The sequence below is a fragment of the Tinamus guttatus genome, unplaced genomic scaffold, assembly GCF_059628265.1.
Source record: "Tinamus guttatus ecotype Peru unplaced genomic scaffold, ASM5962826v1 Tinamus_guttatus_pri_ptg000831l, whole genome shotgun sequence".
In the NCBI taxonomy this organism is placed as follows: Eukaryota; Metazoa; Chordata; class Aves; order Tinamiformes; family Tinamidae; genus Tinamus; species Tinamus guttatus.
The window spans coordinates 220,648-235,351 of NW_028289365.1; the positions used below are offsets into that span (position 1 = coordinate 220,648).

The following is a 14,704-nucleotide window of genomic DNA, read 5'->3' on the forward strand; positions in this document are numbered from 1 at the left end:
AGAAGCTTCAGCTTGTCTGCATTGTTGTCACTTGGGCACAAGCTCTCGCACGGCTCTCACAGCAGTTGCTGGTCCCTGTACAAGGCGTAAATCACCAGAGCCTCATGGGAATGCAAGAACGTCCACACAGTGCTTAGAAGTGACATCTTTATTCTCCGCCCCGGAAAGGCCCTCTTTCAGCATTCGCGTTGCTCTGCTTGTCCGTCATCAGCTTTACACGCCTTGGTTTCATGCGGGCTCCGCTCTGGGAAGGGGGTTTCGGAGTTGCTGGAGGGACGGGCTGCCTGCAAGATTGCTGAGCCATTGAGGGGAAGGGGTCTCGCGTGCTCCCTGACCTCACTTTTGGTTGGTTTTCCAGCACTGCAGAACAAGGTCTGTATGCGGGTGGTGAGGGGAAAGCGAGAGGTTTCTGCATGCCTTCGGGTGTGCTTTGAGCACGATGCTCAGAGCTTTGCTGGATGCATGGGAGCAGATGAGCTGCACATTTCTCTTCAGATTCTGGAGACTCTGCCTCGTCCTCTGAAAGCATGTCCATTCCAGGGACCATGATGGGAGGGAGCTTTGTTCTTGGTTGACTCTCCACTAACTTGCCAGTAGGAGTTTTCCTTCCTTCTGCTTTTGGAAAGACCTGCCCCAGGTTGCTCCCCTTCTCATCTCTCCGCTTGGGCTCTTTTGCCACCCGCCTTCTGCAATGCACATCTCTGTGTCCTTTGGTCAGAGGCCAAACATGCTGCTCTTCTAGCCGGTGCACAGGGCCACTCCCCACGGTGCTTTCTTCTGACCTGTATTTCAAGGCTTTTACCTTGGTAAACCTTTCTTTTTTCACCGTCTGCTGCTTCTTCAGGGTTTCCAGAGCCTCATGGACAAAGTTCTCCGCATACACTTTTAATTCTGAGTGGAACTGCTGAATTTTGGAGATGGCTTTGGCAATGCCTCTGTCCCCTTCGAGTGCAATCCTGTCTTGGAATATCTCAGCATTATTTTGGGAGGGTGGCAACTCAAGTAGGCTTGTGGCTTCTTGTGTCAGCTGCGCAGAGGCTCCTGATGATCCTCCTTTTTCCATGACCTGGCTTGACGAAGGGGCCTGGGGTGGCTGCAGCTGTCTCTGAGAAATAGTCTTCACGGGCAGCTTCAGGATTTCCGAGCACTTGCAATCGAAGTGATACTTAAACTGAGACGCTACAAACCTTTGCAAGATGGCTGCAATGCTCTTAGCAGCATCTCTGGTGATTTTGTCCATAGAACGCAGAGAAGCTGCTCCATCATAGCTAGGAAACTCAGCTTGCCTCGCTCTGCTTTTGCCCAGTGTGCCTGCCGGAGCAGCTCCTGCAGCAACGCGCTGCTGCCTCTGCCTGGCCAACAGCCTGGGCTCAGAGGTGTCTGATGCCCTGTATGCCCCTCGCTTCCGCAGGTGATCCGAAAGGATTGCTGCAATCTCAGCTGCTTTTACCTTTTACTCCCAGCTTGGTGCGGTGGAAGACAGTGCTGGAGCCTGTCTCCAAAGGGATCTTGACCCCACATGGCGAGTTCAGCAGCTCACTAGAATCTCTGAGCTGCTGTCTTCTGCGCCCGGGCTGGAAAGACAGAGGTGCTCATGGGCTTTTTGAGCGCAGGCTCCAGAGCCTTCCTGCACAGTGGCTCCCAGAAGTGCGCTTTGAAGACGTGGTTCCTCGAGAGCCTCCTCCAACCCGCCCCCGTGCCTGTCGCTCTCCCTCCCCTATGGTCTCCCACAGCCCCCAGCAGCCCCGCACGGATGCTGGCTCCCACGCTGAGCCCTCTCTGCAGCCCAGTACACACCTCGACCCTCTTCTCCTGTGTTCTCGCTAGTCCCTCCCTCTTTTGGGCATCAGCATGGGAATGTTCTCCATGCTTCTTTCTAGAACTTTCTCCTTGAGCTGCGATCTTCTCTGGCACCTGCGGCTCCAGCTCGCTCAGCTCTGCTGGTCCCGGCTACTCGCCTCTGCTTTTGCCCAATATGCCGAGCGGGTGTCCGCGCTAAGGCCAGCATCAATATGGTGATCCCTGAGGAGCTCGGGGTCACCAGGTTGCCTAAGGAGGGGTTAACCGGCCCAGGTTTGAAACAGAGTAGGTCAGACTCCCGTGCCAGTCATCATCATCATCTTCATCATCATTGTCATCCTCCTCATCACCATCATCCTCCGCCCCCCCCTCATCATCATCATCATCCTCATCATCATCATCATCACCATCATCAGAATAAGCACAGGTTTATTCAAAGCCTCCCACTTGCCCAGCTGCTGTGCAGGTTTTTTTTAGAGAGGGGGTAAGTGCTCATTAGGAGAGGGATACTTGTGACTCGGATCATCTTTATGGTCTGATGGCTTGAGGGCACCGGTAGAGCATTGTATAGCATCCATTTGCTCTGTGACAGCCTCTACAGGAGGGGGATGCTGCCCCCGGCACCAAAGCAGCAGGCGGCATAACGCATAGTCCGTAACTTTGATACCTCTGTGAACAAGCAAAGCTTTCTAAGTAGATAAGACTAGGGCTTCCTGCTCTGTGATGTTTTGCCCCGTGTCCCTATATTTCCGCTCTCTGTGGCGCACCTTGGAGAGGTGTCAGTCCCATTAGCACCTTCAAGAGGTGTCAATCCCGTTAGCACCTTCGAAACATGTCAATCCCATTCCTGGCGGCTCACCTTCACAAGGTGTCAAATCACAGGTCCGGACCAGGCACCTTCCTGCTGCTCTCAAGCTCCACCAGGCTCCGCCACTACCGCCAGTCACCAGGCCGTCCACTTCTTATCATCACGTTGGGGTCACCAGTTGTCGCAGTCGTGGCGGCCAAAAACACAAACAACTGGGGTAGATGCAGCAAAACTATGCTTTATTGTTCTCCTAGCACATTATTTATACAGATTTTTCCTCATCATGGCTGCTGTTTATTGCTGAGGACTACAAAGGACAATAGCAAGTAACAGAGTTGCTCCTTAAACTTGTTAATAATTTTCTGTTATCTCTGTGTGAATTCCCTATCATCTCATAGATGCACTCTAATCTCTTCAAGGTTAACATTCTCCGCTGGGGGAGCCAGGGATTCCACAGACCTGGTGTTATCCCTGACATGGGGGTGTGGAGACGTTGGTCATAGGCTATGGCTGTGGCGATGAGGCTGTTGCCCACAAGGGCAGCCAGGTAGATGGCCCAGAAGAGGGGGAAGTGCAAGAGTTTCAGCTCAAGCCTGTCCACAAATGCCAGAAGGAGAAAGTCATTGAAGGAGCTGCTGTTGGATATTAGTTCCTTGGGGCACAGGAGTCCTGTCCAAGGAAGGAAAGAAAGTCTAAAGTTAGAGGAGGCTTGTCTGAGCCAAACCATTTCACTATCTCAAGGAACTCCCCGCATTTCCTTTCTCCCCTATTTCAGCTCCCTTTCTGGTGCTCCACTTTGAACTGGCTGAGGTTGCCACGTGCAGCAGGGACCCCTGCCCATAGCTCCAAAAGAGTTTTTTCTGCTGTGCTGCAAGTATAAATGCATGTGTCAAACTACTCTTTCATTGGCATTTGTGGAGATTCGTAGCAATGGCATCTTGTATTGTTTGGTAGGGACTTGGTCCAGAGACCCAGTGGGTCTCCATTCACCATCATGAGAGCTGAATACAGCCCTCACACCAGTTATGTCTGAAGGAGAAGAGCTCTGTGAGGGATTCACCCCCATCAATCTTGCCCTCCTCAACAGAGATATATGTATCTGAATATGTCACACCAGATCCCACTCCAGCAACGGAGAACAACAGTCAAATGCAAACAAGGATTGACCTTACCCTTTCTTGATGTCGAGATGTCCAGAGGTTAAAAAAAAAAAGGCAAAAAAACCCAACCAAACAAAAAAAAAACACTCTAATCTTAGGGTTAGGGAATGAGTTTGATTCTGCTTGAGAGAAAAAGCAAAACTAGAAGCACCCTCATCGGGAGGGAACTTGCACAGGAAGGTGTGTGCTGCCAAGGGAGATGCTGTGTGAAGAAGGAAGCTGGACAAGAAATGGGATTGCAACTTTGGATTTCAAGAGAGCTAACTTTGACCCAACCTTTGACCTTTGGCTAATGTTCAAGCACCACTTCCTCCAGGTTCAAGATCAGGGTATTCCTACAAGAAAGAGGTAAAGTAACAGGGGCAAGAGACCTGCGTGGATGGTAAGGAGCTCTGAGTAAAACTTAAAGAGAAAAAGTATACATAACATGGAAGAAGAGTCAGACCAAGACCACTTGGGAGGAATATAGGAACACTGTCAGAAAATTCAGGGATGCAGCCAGGAAGGCCAAGGCCCATTTGGAATTAATTTAGCAAGAGATGTCAGGGAAGATAGGAAGGGCTTCTACCAATACATCAGCAGCAAGACAAAGACTAGGGAAAATGTGGACCTGCTGCTGAATGGGCTGAGTGCCTTGGCGATGGAGCATACAGAGAAGGCAGGGTTACTAAATGCCATCTTTGCTTCAGTCGTTACTACTAAGGCTAGTCCCCATGAACTACAGAGCCTGGAGACGAGAGAAAATCTGGAGAGAGGAAGACTTTCCCTTGCTTGAGGAGTATTGCATTAGAGATTATTCAGACAAACTAGATACCCACAAATCTATGTGAGAGCTGGTGAGCGTTGTTGCTCAGTCACTCATCTACCATCTTTGAGAGGTCTTGGAGAACAGGAGATTCCAGTCTTCCAGAGGACTTTAAGAAAGTCAGTGTCTTCAAATTTTTTCAAAAAGGGCCAGAAGGAGGACCCAGAAAACTACAAGCCAGTCAGCCACACCTCTGTCCCTGGAAAGGTGAGCAGCAGCTTATCCTGGAGATCATCTCTAGGCATATCAAGGAAAAGAAGGCGATCAGAAGTAGTCAGCATGGATTCACCAAAGGGAAGTCGTATTTGACCAATCTGATAGCCTTCTATGATGGGATGGCTGGATGGATGGAGGAGGGGAGAGCAGAAGATGCTGTGTCCTTTGACTTCAACAAGGCTTTCGACACTGTCTCCCATAACATTCACATAAGGAAGCTCAGGAAGTGTAGTTTAGATGAGTGGACAGTGGGACGGATTGAGAACTGGATGGCAGCGCTCAGAGGGTTGTGATAAACGGTGCAGTCTAGTTGGAGGCCTGTGGAGAGTGATGTCCCCCAGAGGTCAGTACTGGGCCCAATGTTGTTCAACTTACTCATCAACAACTTCAATGAAGGGACAGAGTGCACCCTCAGCCAGTTTGCAGATGATGCAAAGCTGGGTGAAGTGGCTGACACTGCAGATAGCTGTGCTGCCGTTCAGAGGGACCTAGACAGGTTGGAGAGTTGGGCAGCAGAAAGGAACTTCATGAGGTACAACAAGGATAAGTGCAGGGTGCAGCCCTTGAGGAGGAATAAACCCAGGCACCAGTATAGACTAGGGGTTGATCTGCTGGTAGGTCTTTATTATCACTGGCCAGTGTCAGCGTAATGCTGCTGCCTGCATTTTTCCATATCCTTCTTGTACTGGGGAGCCCAGAACTGCGTACAGTATTCCAGGTGCGGCCTCACCAGAGCTGAGTAGAGGGGCAGGATCCCCTCCCTCGACCTGCTGGCAACACTCCTAATGCATTGGCCTTCTTGGCCACGAGGACACATTGCTGCCTCATGGTTAACTTGTTGTCAACCAGGACTCCCAAACTCCTCTCTGCGGAGATGCTTTCCAGCAGGTCAACCTCTAATCTATCCTGGTGCCTGGGAGGTTATTCCTCCCCAAGTGCAAGATCCTATATTTGCCTCTTTTGAACCTCATGAGCTTCCTCTCTGCCCAACTCTCCATCCTGTCTAGGTCTCTCTGAATGGCAGCACAGCCCTCTGGACTGTTGGTCACTCTACCCAGTTTGCTATCATCTGCAAACTTGCTGAGGGTGCACTACTGACCACTGTGGGACACCACTGGCCACAGGCCTCCAAATAGACTCATCCCCATTTATCACCACCCTCTGGGCTCTGCCATCCCGCCAGTCCTCAATCCACTTCACTGTCCACTCGTCCAGTCCGCACTTTTGGAGCTTTCCCATGAGGATGTTATGGGAGACAGTGTCAAAAGCCTTGCCGAAATCAAGGTAGACAACATCCATGGCTCTCCCATCGTCCATCCAGCCAGTCACCTTAACGTAGAAGGCTGTCAGGTTCATCAGACACAACTTTACCTTGGTGAATCCATGCTGACTACTATATAGACAATATGTGCTAGCTAGAAGGAAGCTAGAAAGCAAGATCTGTGTGAGAAGTGTTCAGCATTTCCCAGACATGGGCACAGCGCAGACAGATGCAGCCCAGGCTGGGTCTACTTCAACAGATCAATCTGGGCTAACTTGTACTATGAAAGGAAAGTAACAACTGCTCCTGCAAAGCATTTTGCCTTGATGTAGATGTTCAGGAATGAGTTTTGTGCTCACTCATCCATTCACAGAATCCTTAGATTCTCATCTATTCTGTGACAGACTGGAAATATACGGTTCCTAACGTCTTATATGAAGACATATGAAGAGCATGTGCTATAGTTATTTTTACCCAGCGTACTTAAAACTATATATGGATAAAACATCAACATCCTTCATTCTCACACCAGGAGACCTGGATTTGAATTTTGTGAATGATTTGTTTTATATACCTAAAAGCTCAGATCAAAACACTCAAATAATCTCAGAGGTGTTCAAAATGTATTTATGTCCAGATGTTGAACTTGGGCTCATTTCTGATCCAAGCTCATGAGATCAAACAGAACTATACATTCCTTGTTTGCTGTTTTAATAATTGCATTACTTTTATCTTCCTGTTACAAAATAATTTACTGCCAGCAGGATAAACTATAGCATGACACCATAGTGCCATGGAAGGCTAATCTATGCTATTCTCATTTCTACATTTTTTTTTCTCATTATATAGAGCATACAACTTGATCTAGCACAGTTTATATGTTTGAAATGAGCTGTCTTTTCAAGTTATCTTGAGTCTGAGAGCTGTTTAGTTCTGCAGTCCTCCTTTGCCTGATACCATGTCATCTTCTCTCAAAAGCTCATCCTTTTAAATATTTGTATCCTAATCAAAAATGTGCCTGGAGGATCTGGTGAATACGTAACTATTTAATATGGTTCTATGTTTAATGACTTCTCTGCGGACACCCCCTTGTCACGGGGGAGAAGCTTGTGTGCCCTTATGAGGTTGCGAGCTATGCTGGCGGTGGCATATGCCTCCGGTAGGATCTCCCATGCCAGAGAGGTCTCCACTGAAGGGTCAGACAAAGTGTGTCCATGGGCAGGATGGGCTCACTAGCCTCCTGGCAACCACCCTAGGAGAAGGACAACTCTAACCCCAAACCCAGGCAGATGGAGCTGACTTAGCCCTGTAAGGCCATCCATCTCAGGGAAGGATACTCTAACTAAACCTACGTCCTGAGGACTTCGCTGCCACCGTCCGAGCTCACTAGGCCCTGGCAGATGAACCTTAGGAGTAAACGGTGGGGCCAGTTCCACGCACGCTGAGCCTCACCTAAAAAATCCACTGCACAGGCTCGAAGGATACACCCACATTTGCAAATGTGGGTAAAGCCCTTCCCATATCTTCATTCGCGAAGCCTAGCCATGATGATGATGATGTTTAATGAAGTTCTACATCTTTTGAAGAAACCATCCCACATCACCTTGCATACATATGAAATCAATAAGGTTTTTTCCAAAGTATTCATGCTTTCTCACTGATCTTGCTTCAGTGAAACTGACACTTACTTAAGCGAAACAGTCTCCCTTCCCTCCCTTCCCACAAAAAGAAAGCACCACCTAATCCCCCTCCCAAAAAAAACCTCAAAACACAAAGACTCAGAAGTGCTGTGCTATAGCCGGTAATGGAGACATTTCAAGATGAATCCTCTGTCAGTGCAGGTGCTTGCAAGGAACTTTAACAACAGCCAAGCTCCATAGGCAGTGTCACATGCCACATGCAACTCGCTTGCAGTGAGAACAGAAGGAATTCAGTGTTACTGTGTTCTTGCCTTCCTGCATCACCCATGCAGATGCCTGTTAGCTTCAGTGATGAAAATGACAGTAGTAACATCATGGCCTGCTCATGAAAGGAAAGGGAAGAAAGCTCCCTGCAAACAAGGAAGGCAGGGAGAGTTAAACAATTTAACGCGGAACAATTTTCTAGGGATAGGTGTATAGACCAGTAGTAGACACGAGTGCACACCAGCACATGCTGTACTGGTCTGTACTGGGGAGTGGAGTAGCACGGAGGGCAGAGTCGCCAGAGGGACATGCTGCACATACACTACACGGTGAGCACTGGTGTGTACTGCTGTGTACTGATGCCACAGGAAACTTCCCCAGCAACTCTAAGTACCGGAAACATAGTTTTTTCTTATTTTCTTTATGCTTTTAGGGCTTTGGATCTCTCTGCCCCCATAATGAACTGAAAGAATTTGGAGGACTTGGTATTAGGCATTATATTGTATTAGAATGTAATGAGTCGAGGATGGAGGCGGCGGAGGGAGTGGTGCAGGGAGATCTCTTTCCAAAAGAACTGTCCAGACAGGAGGAAAAATGGCCTTAAGTCACACCAGGAGAGGTTCGGGATAGCTATTACGGTCCTTTTCAGGCGCCTCCCGGGAAAAGGGTGGGAAAATAGGCAAGGCATGGGAAAAAAGAGCAAGTGTGTTGGGAAAAAGCAAGAGTGTAGGAAAGTCAGGGTTAGGGTTAGGGTAAGCATTAGGCTTAGTGTTAGCCGTTAGGGGTAGCATTAGGGTTAGGCTAGGGTTAGGTTTAGGGTAAGCCTAAAGTTACGATGAGGGTTAGATTAGGGTTACCATTAGGTTTACTTTAGGGTTAAAGGGTTAGGTGTAGGTTGGGTTTAGGGTTAGAGGTTAGGGTCAGTTTGAGTGTGAGCATTAGGGTTAGGGAAAGGATTATATTTAGGGTTGTGGTTATCGTTAGGAGTAGGGTTAGGGTTTAGGGTTAGGTTGGGAATAGGGTTAGAGTTTGGGTTTGGGATTAGGGTCAGTTTGAGTGTTAGCATTAGATTTAGGATTACATTTAGGATTAAGGTTATGGTTTGGGGTTAGGGCTAGGATTAGGATTTGGGTCAGGGTTTAGGTTTATGGTTAGGGTCATGATTTCTATTTGGGGTTAGAGTTTGAATATGGGATTAGGGTTGGAGTTTAGGCTTACAGTTAAGGTTAGGATTTAAGGTTTGGGTTAGGGTTTAGGCTTTAGGTTTAGATTTAAAGGGTTAGGGTTAGGCTTAGGATTTAGGGTTAGGGTTACGGTTGCTGTTAGGTTTAGAATTAGGGGCTAGGGTTAGGGATTACAGTTAAGATTTGGGGTTAGGGTTACAGTTAGAGTGAGGGCTCAGGGCTAGGTTAGGGGTTAGGGTTAGGGTAAGTCTTAGAGGTAGAGGGCTAGGAGTTAGGGTCAGTATGAGTGTTAGCATTAGGGTTGTGTTTAGAATTAGGTTTGTGTTTGGGGTCACAGTTATTGTTAAATGCAGGGTTTGGGTTTAGGGTTAGGGGTTAGAGTTGGGGTTTGGGTTTAGGGTTACAATTAGAATCATAGAATCATAATGGTCTGCAAAGAAAATAAATTCTCTTTTATTAGAGTGAGGCCAGCTTTATCTGACACAGTGATAGACATATGTAAAGAAGACCTCTGGACCAGAGAGCCTGGGTTCATCCTGCTGGAGAAGTGCAATGAAATCAAACACTTCTGTACAAACAGTTTATCACAGAGTGGGTACCAAACGCATAGCAGTTGTCTGAGCTAAATTATAAATCGCCTGTGAAGATGGATAGGCAGCTTATTGACTAGTACCAGTGGAAGCAGTGTACTGAGCTCCTTGTTCTTCATGCTGTAAATGAGGTGATTAAGTGATGGAGATACCACTGAGTACAGAACAGCCATCACCAGATCCAGAGCTGGGGAGGAGATGGAGGGGGGCTTCAGGTAGGCAACCATGGTGGTGCTGACAAACAGAGAGACCACGGCCAAGTGCGCGAGGCACATGGAAAAGGCTTTGTGCTGGCCCTGCTCAGAGGGGATCCTCAGCACAGCAGCCAAGATCTGCACATAGGACACCACAATGAGAATGAAACAACTAAAGGCTAAACAGGCACTCACCCCAAGAAGCCCAACTTCCCTGAGGTAGGAGTCTGAGCAGGAGAGCTTGAGGATCTGGGGGATCGCACAGAAGAATTGCTCCACCACATTGCCTTGGCAAAGGGGTAGGGAAAATGTGGTTCCGGTTGGAAGAGAGAATAGAGAAACACACTAGCCCAGGCAGTTGCTGCCTTTTTGACACAAGCTCTGCTGTCCATGAGCATGCCATAGTGCAGGGGTCTGCAGATGGCAGCATCGTAGTCATAGGCCATGATTGTGAGGAGAAAAATCTCAGCTGAAGTGAAAAAGACAAGAAAAAACAACTGTGCAGCACATCCCAAGTATGAAATGGTCCTGGTGCCCTGCAGGGAATTGGCCATGGATTTGGGGACAGTGGTAGAGATGGAGCCAAGGTCGAGGAGGGAGATGTTGAGAAGGAAGAAGTACATGGGGGTGTGGAGGCGGTGGTCGCAGGCTACGGCTGTGATGATGAGGCCGTTGGCCAGGAGGGCAGCCAGGTAGATGGCCAGGAAGAGCGAGAAGTGCAAGAGCTGCAGCTCCCGCTTATCTGAGAATGGCAGGAGGAGGAACTCAATGAGTGAGCTGTCATTAGACATGTGCTACCTCTGGGCATAGGGGACTATCCAAGGAGAAGAAGATAGTGACAAGTTAGAACAGAATTCTCTGAGCTAATACCATTCCACATACCTGCAACATTTCATCTCTCCTTTACCTTTGTTCAGCTCGTTTTTTTTTTTTCTCTCTACTTTGTGCTTGCTGAGTGTGCAGTGTAGAGTGGGCAGCTCTGCACATGGTCTCCAGAGGAGTTAGTTCTGCTCTGCCAAGATGTAAACAGAGGTGTAAGACTGCCTGTGCATCCCTGGGACCACAGGAGATGGGCGTTGTGAGCTGGATGAAAGTGATCTGGTCTACTGACCCAATGGGAATATTCTCTAACTACCATTGAGAGACAAACACAGCACATATGCCAGGTCTTCTCTGAAAGAGAAGACGCTTGTAAAGGATTCATGTCCCCATAAACTTAAGGTAACCCCTGTTTTGACTGTTTTCTTGAAAAGACTCCTTAGGGTGAGTGAAAGCTAAGTGCAGCCCTGTTCCACACAGCCCCTCTCAATAGAAGAATGAACCTGCCATGAGTTTGATTGCTCCTTTCACCCAGAGCTTCTTCCTGCAGCACCATGGGGATTTCCCTGGTCAGGCTGAGTGCTGACCCTCGCAAGGGGCAGAGTCACTAGCCTGGGCACACAGCACCCTGGGGCGCAGGGACACTGCTCTGAATTACAGCCCAGCACCATGCCTGGGAGAGGGTAGTTGTGATGCCCTGTTCCTATGAACATGTGGCTGGGAATGCCTGCTCTAAAGCACCACCTGCTCCAAACAGGAGAAGCTGGGAGAGAGACCCTGACACATCCTATCAGCTGTCACGTTCACAAGATTCCTTCAGGTACCACAACAGTGTTCCCCATACCCAGAGACTTACCATGTGAAGGACTCAGAAGATTTCTCCCTGATGTGAGCTCTCACCCATTCTCTCATTCCCAGCTGCCTTTCACTTATAAGTGACTTATCCCAGCCTGGTGCCCACAGGCAGTGCCGTGAGTCTTGCTGCTCCTTTATGAGGAGCTGCTGCTGGGCAGAGCTGTCTCTCTGCAGCATCTGCCAGGTTGCCAGGAGCTCCCGCAGCCCCAGGAGCCAGGCCCAGCTCAGGAGCAGAGACCCAGCTGGAGATGGGACATTTTCTGTCCCCTGTGCACCCTCCAGGCATTTCTGGGGCTGCAAAGCTGACAGTTACTGAAAGTAACCCCTGGCAAATAAATATCCACTGAAGTAGTCTAAAATGATCACAAGTGGTTCCTCTGTAAGTCGTAGAGACAGGACTGAGTCCAGCACCGTAGTTGGTCTCAGCAGAGGATGGTTATCTAAGAGAGGTGGACATGTCCTGCTCTGGAAGCTCCTGCTCCCATCTCTTGAGAGAACAGCACCCCTGCACAGGGGCAAGAAGCGAGTTCATTTCCTCATGTTTCAGGAATTGAATTACATGAGCTCAGCAGTTCATCTAATGTCTACTGAGAAGCTCCTGGGATGCAGTGGGATTCAGTTCACTCCACAGACTCAAAAGGGGATTCCCCTTCCCCAACTTTTGGGGTGCACAAAAAGCTTTCTGCATGGGAGATCTTTATCCAAGCTCCCACTGTAGTCAGTGGACATAGGGGAGTCAGCTGCACATGCACACTTACTCCTTTGGATTGTAGAAGGGATAGAGATCTTCCAAGACATATGCAAGTGTCTGCTTGCTCTGAGAGAGCAATTAGGAGACACATGTCCATCCAGTGTCCATCAGCCAGGTGCAGGATCTTCTTGGCCATCTGACATCTCAGTGCCTATTACCCACTAGACTTCCACTCGCTTAGAAGCTCAGACCTCTGCAAATCCAGATTGCAAAGACCTTTCATAATTCACTGCAGACAGTTGGTTTCTTGCAAGGGCAACAGGCCATGTCAGATGCATGGGAGCTCCAGCAAAACAACCATGATTCTAGAACATTCAAGATGAAACCAACAGGAAAATCAGGCCCTTCAGAAGTGGCTGGTGGGCAAACACTGTAGAACACATTGGTTTTCACAACTGCTCCTCAAAAATTGATTCCCATCATTGCCTTCACGTAAAGTCGTGATAGACAAGGTTATAATACTTTCCCACATTGTGGGGCTGTCAGAAGCTTTCCTTGGAAGTGGGAAGCAACATGAAAAGAGGAAACAGGCCCAAAATACAGCTTGGGAAGCCCAGATTGGGCAACAGGAGGAAGAAATATTACTTGGAGGGTAGTGCAGTGGTGCAACAGGACACCTAGAGCAAGTCTGTCACCACCCATGGCTTTGTGTTTCAAGAAATGGCCACCGAGGATGGAAAAGCCCTCAAAGAAGGGAAGGAGAAGCTGTTGTGAGAACTTGGTGGGGAAGCAGATTGGGTGTCTACAGTCTGCAGGGACACAGGAGCAGGTACAAGATGACCTGTGGTAGAGGCCCAAAGGCCCAAACAGAATGGATGTCTTTATCCTCTTAACTGTGGCTGTTGTATCTGCCACCAAGGCCTACCAGGAATCATCAGGACTTCTTTGCCCCTTTATCCTTCTGAGAACCCTGAGAGGTGTCATGTGTTGGTCCTGCACTGAGCACTGCACACCCTTACCCAAACACTGATGCCAGGAAGATACTTGGGCAACACATGGAGGAAGGGATCTCCCTTCCCAGGGTTTCTCTGCCTGTGCTCTGCCATTTGCCTTGATAAAACACACCAAGGATGTATTCGGCATCAGGGTCACCTGAGTATTTCCTCTACGTAACTATTACCAATGATTATATTTTTTAGATTTAATCAGCCCCTGGTGAGTTGTTGTAGTTCATGGCCTCAGTAGGATCCATTAACACTCTACAAAACTTTAGGGTTTCCTTCTGACTTTGACTACTTCACTGATTTGTTCAATCTCCTTTCAATAGCTGCAATTCATGGGCTCAGCTCCAAGTACTACATGGAGCTCGGTAAAAAGCAAAAAGCCCTGATAAACCAGGACTCTCCCTGCCATTTTCTTCAAGTCCTCCTTGGCTAATTGGGGACGTTTAGCTGAAAGATAAGGACAACAATCATATAAAAGTATTCCATCTTTTTAAGGTTTTCTATTATTATTCTAAAGAATAGGTGACAGCATACCATCCAGTTTATAGCCACCCTGAGCGATTCCTAATGAAATCAGCACATGTAGGAAAAGCAGTGTCCCAGAAATCAGGCACTGTATGCACAATCTTCCTCCCCATCTTCCCAGCCCTACCATTTCTCTCATCAGCCTCTCAGGAATTTAAATCACTCGTGTTGAAAGCTAGCCTTAGTCCACCTAAGTCTGCGCTCAATGTTATAGCTCACCTGCCCCAGTTCTCACCTGCTTTACTTAGACAACTGGCTGCCAACAGGCACAGGGGCATCTTCGTTTAGTTATAAAGAAACAAAACAATAAAGCAGAGTATAGTTTCATGGCAAATAATGATACTCTTTGAATGTATGCTAGGTCCATACAATCCGTACACATAGTAAGGACTTGGCTAACACGGCAGACTACAGAGAGACAGAGCAAGCTTTAACCTCCCTAAATGGCAAACCAGCCACTGGGTCTCTGAGTGAACAGAGTATCGGAAGGAGTCACAATGTGTCCAGATGGTGCCTTAAAGGGGATCTTAGAAATTGTCACTTTAAACAGGACATGTGGGAATGGGAAACATACGTAGATGCAAAGGAGGCAAGGGAAAGAATGGGCCAAGACCCCTGACATGAAGAGCTGTGCTTACAGCATCACTGATGAGCTGCCACAGACAAAAGTCCTTCCTTTGGCAGTGACTTGGAAAGCCACATCCCTGACGGGATTCCAGAGAGATGGGGTTTCTCTTCTTTAAGATGGCCCCCAGGACGATGCAGAGATGAGGAAGAGCATGAAGGGAGGTTACAGGGATGTTCGCCAGCTTCATCAGCTGCAGAGCAGGGAGCTGGTCATCTCATAAACTGCTGATTGAGTCAAAGGAGATGGGGACTGATGAGTGA

The 14,704-nt window shown here is 48.3% G+C and overlaps 1 non-coding gene across 1 annotated transcript; it reads left to right on the top strand.

Moving 5' to 3' along the window:
• Positions 1-1,998: 1,998 nt before the first annotated feature.
• LOC148591398 (signal recognition particle RNA) lies at positions 1,999-2,110 on the top strand. The gene has a single exon (XR_015914078.1).
• The last annotated feature ends 12,594 nt before the right edge of the window (positions 2,111-14,704 follow it).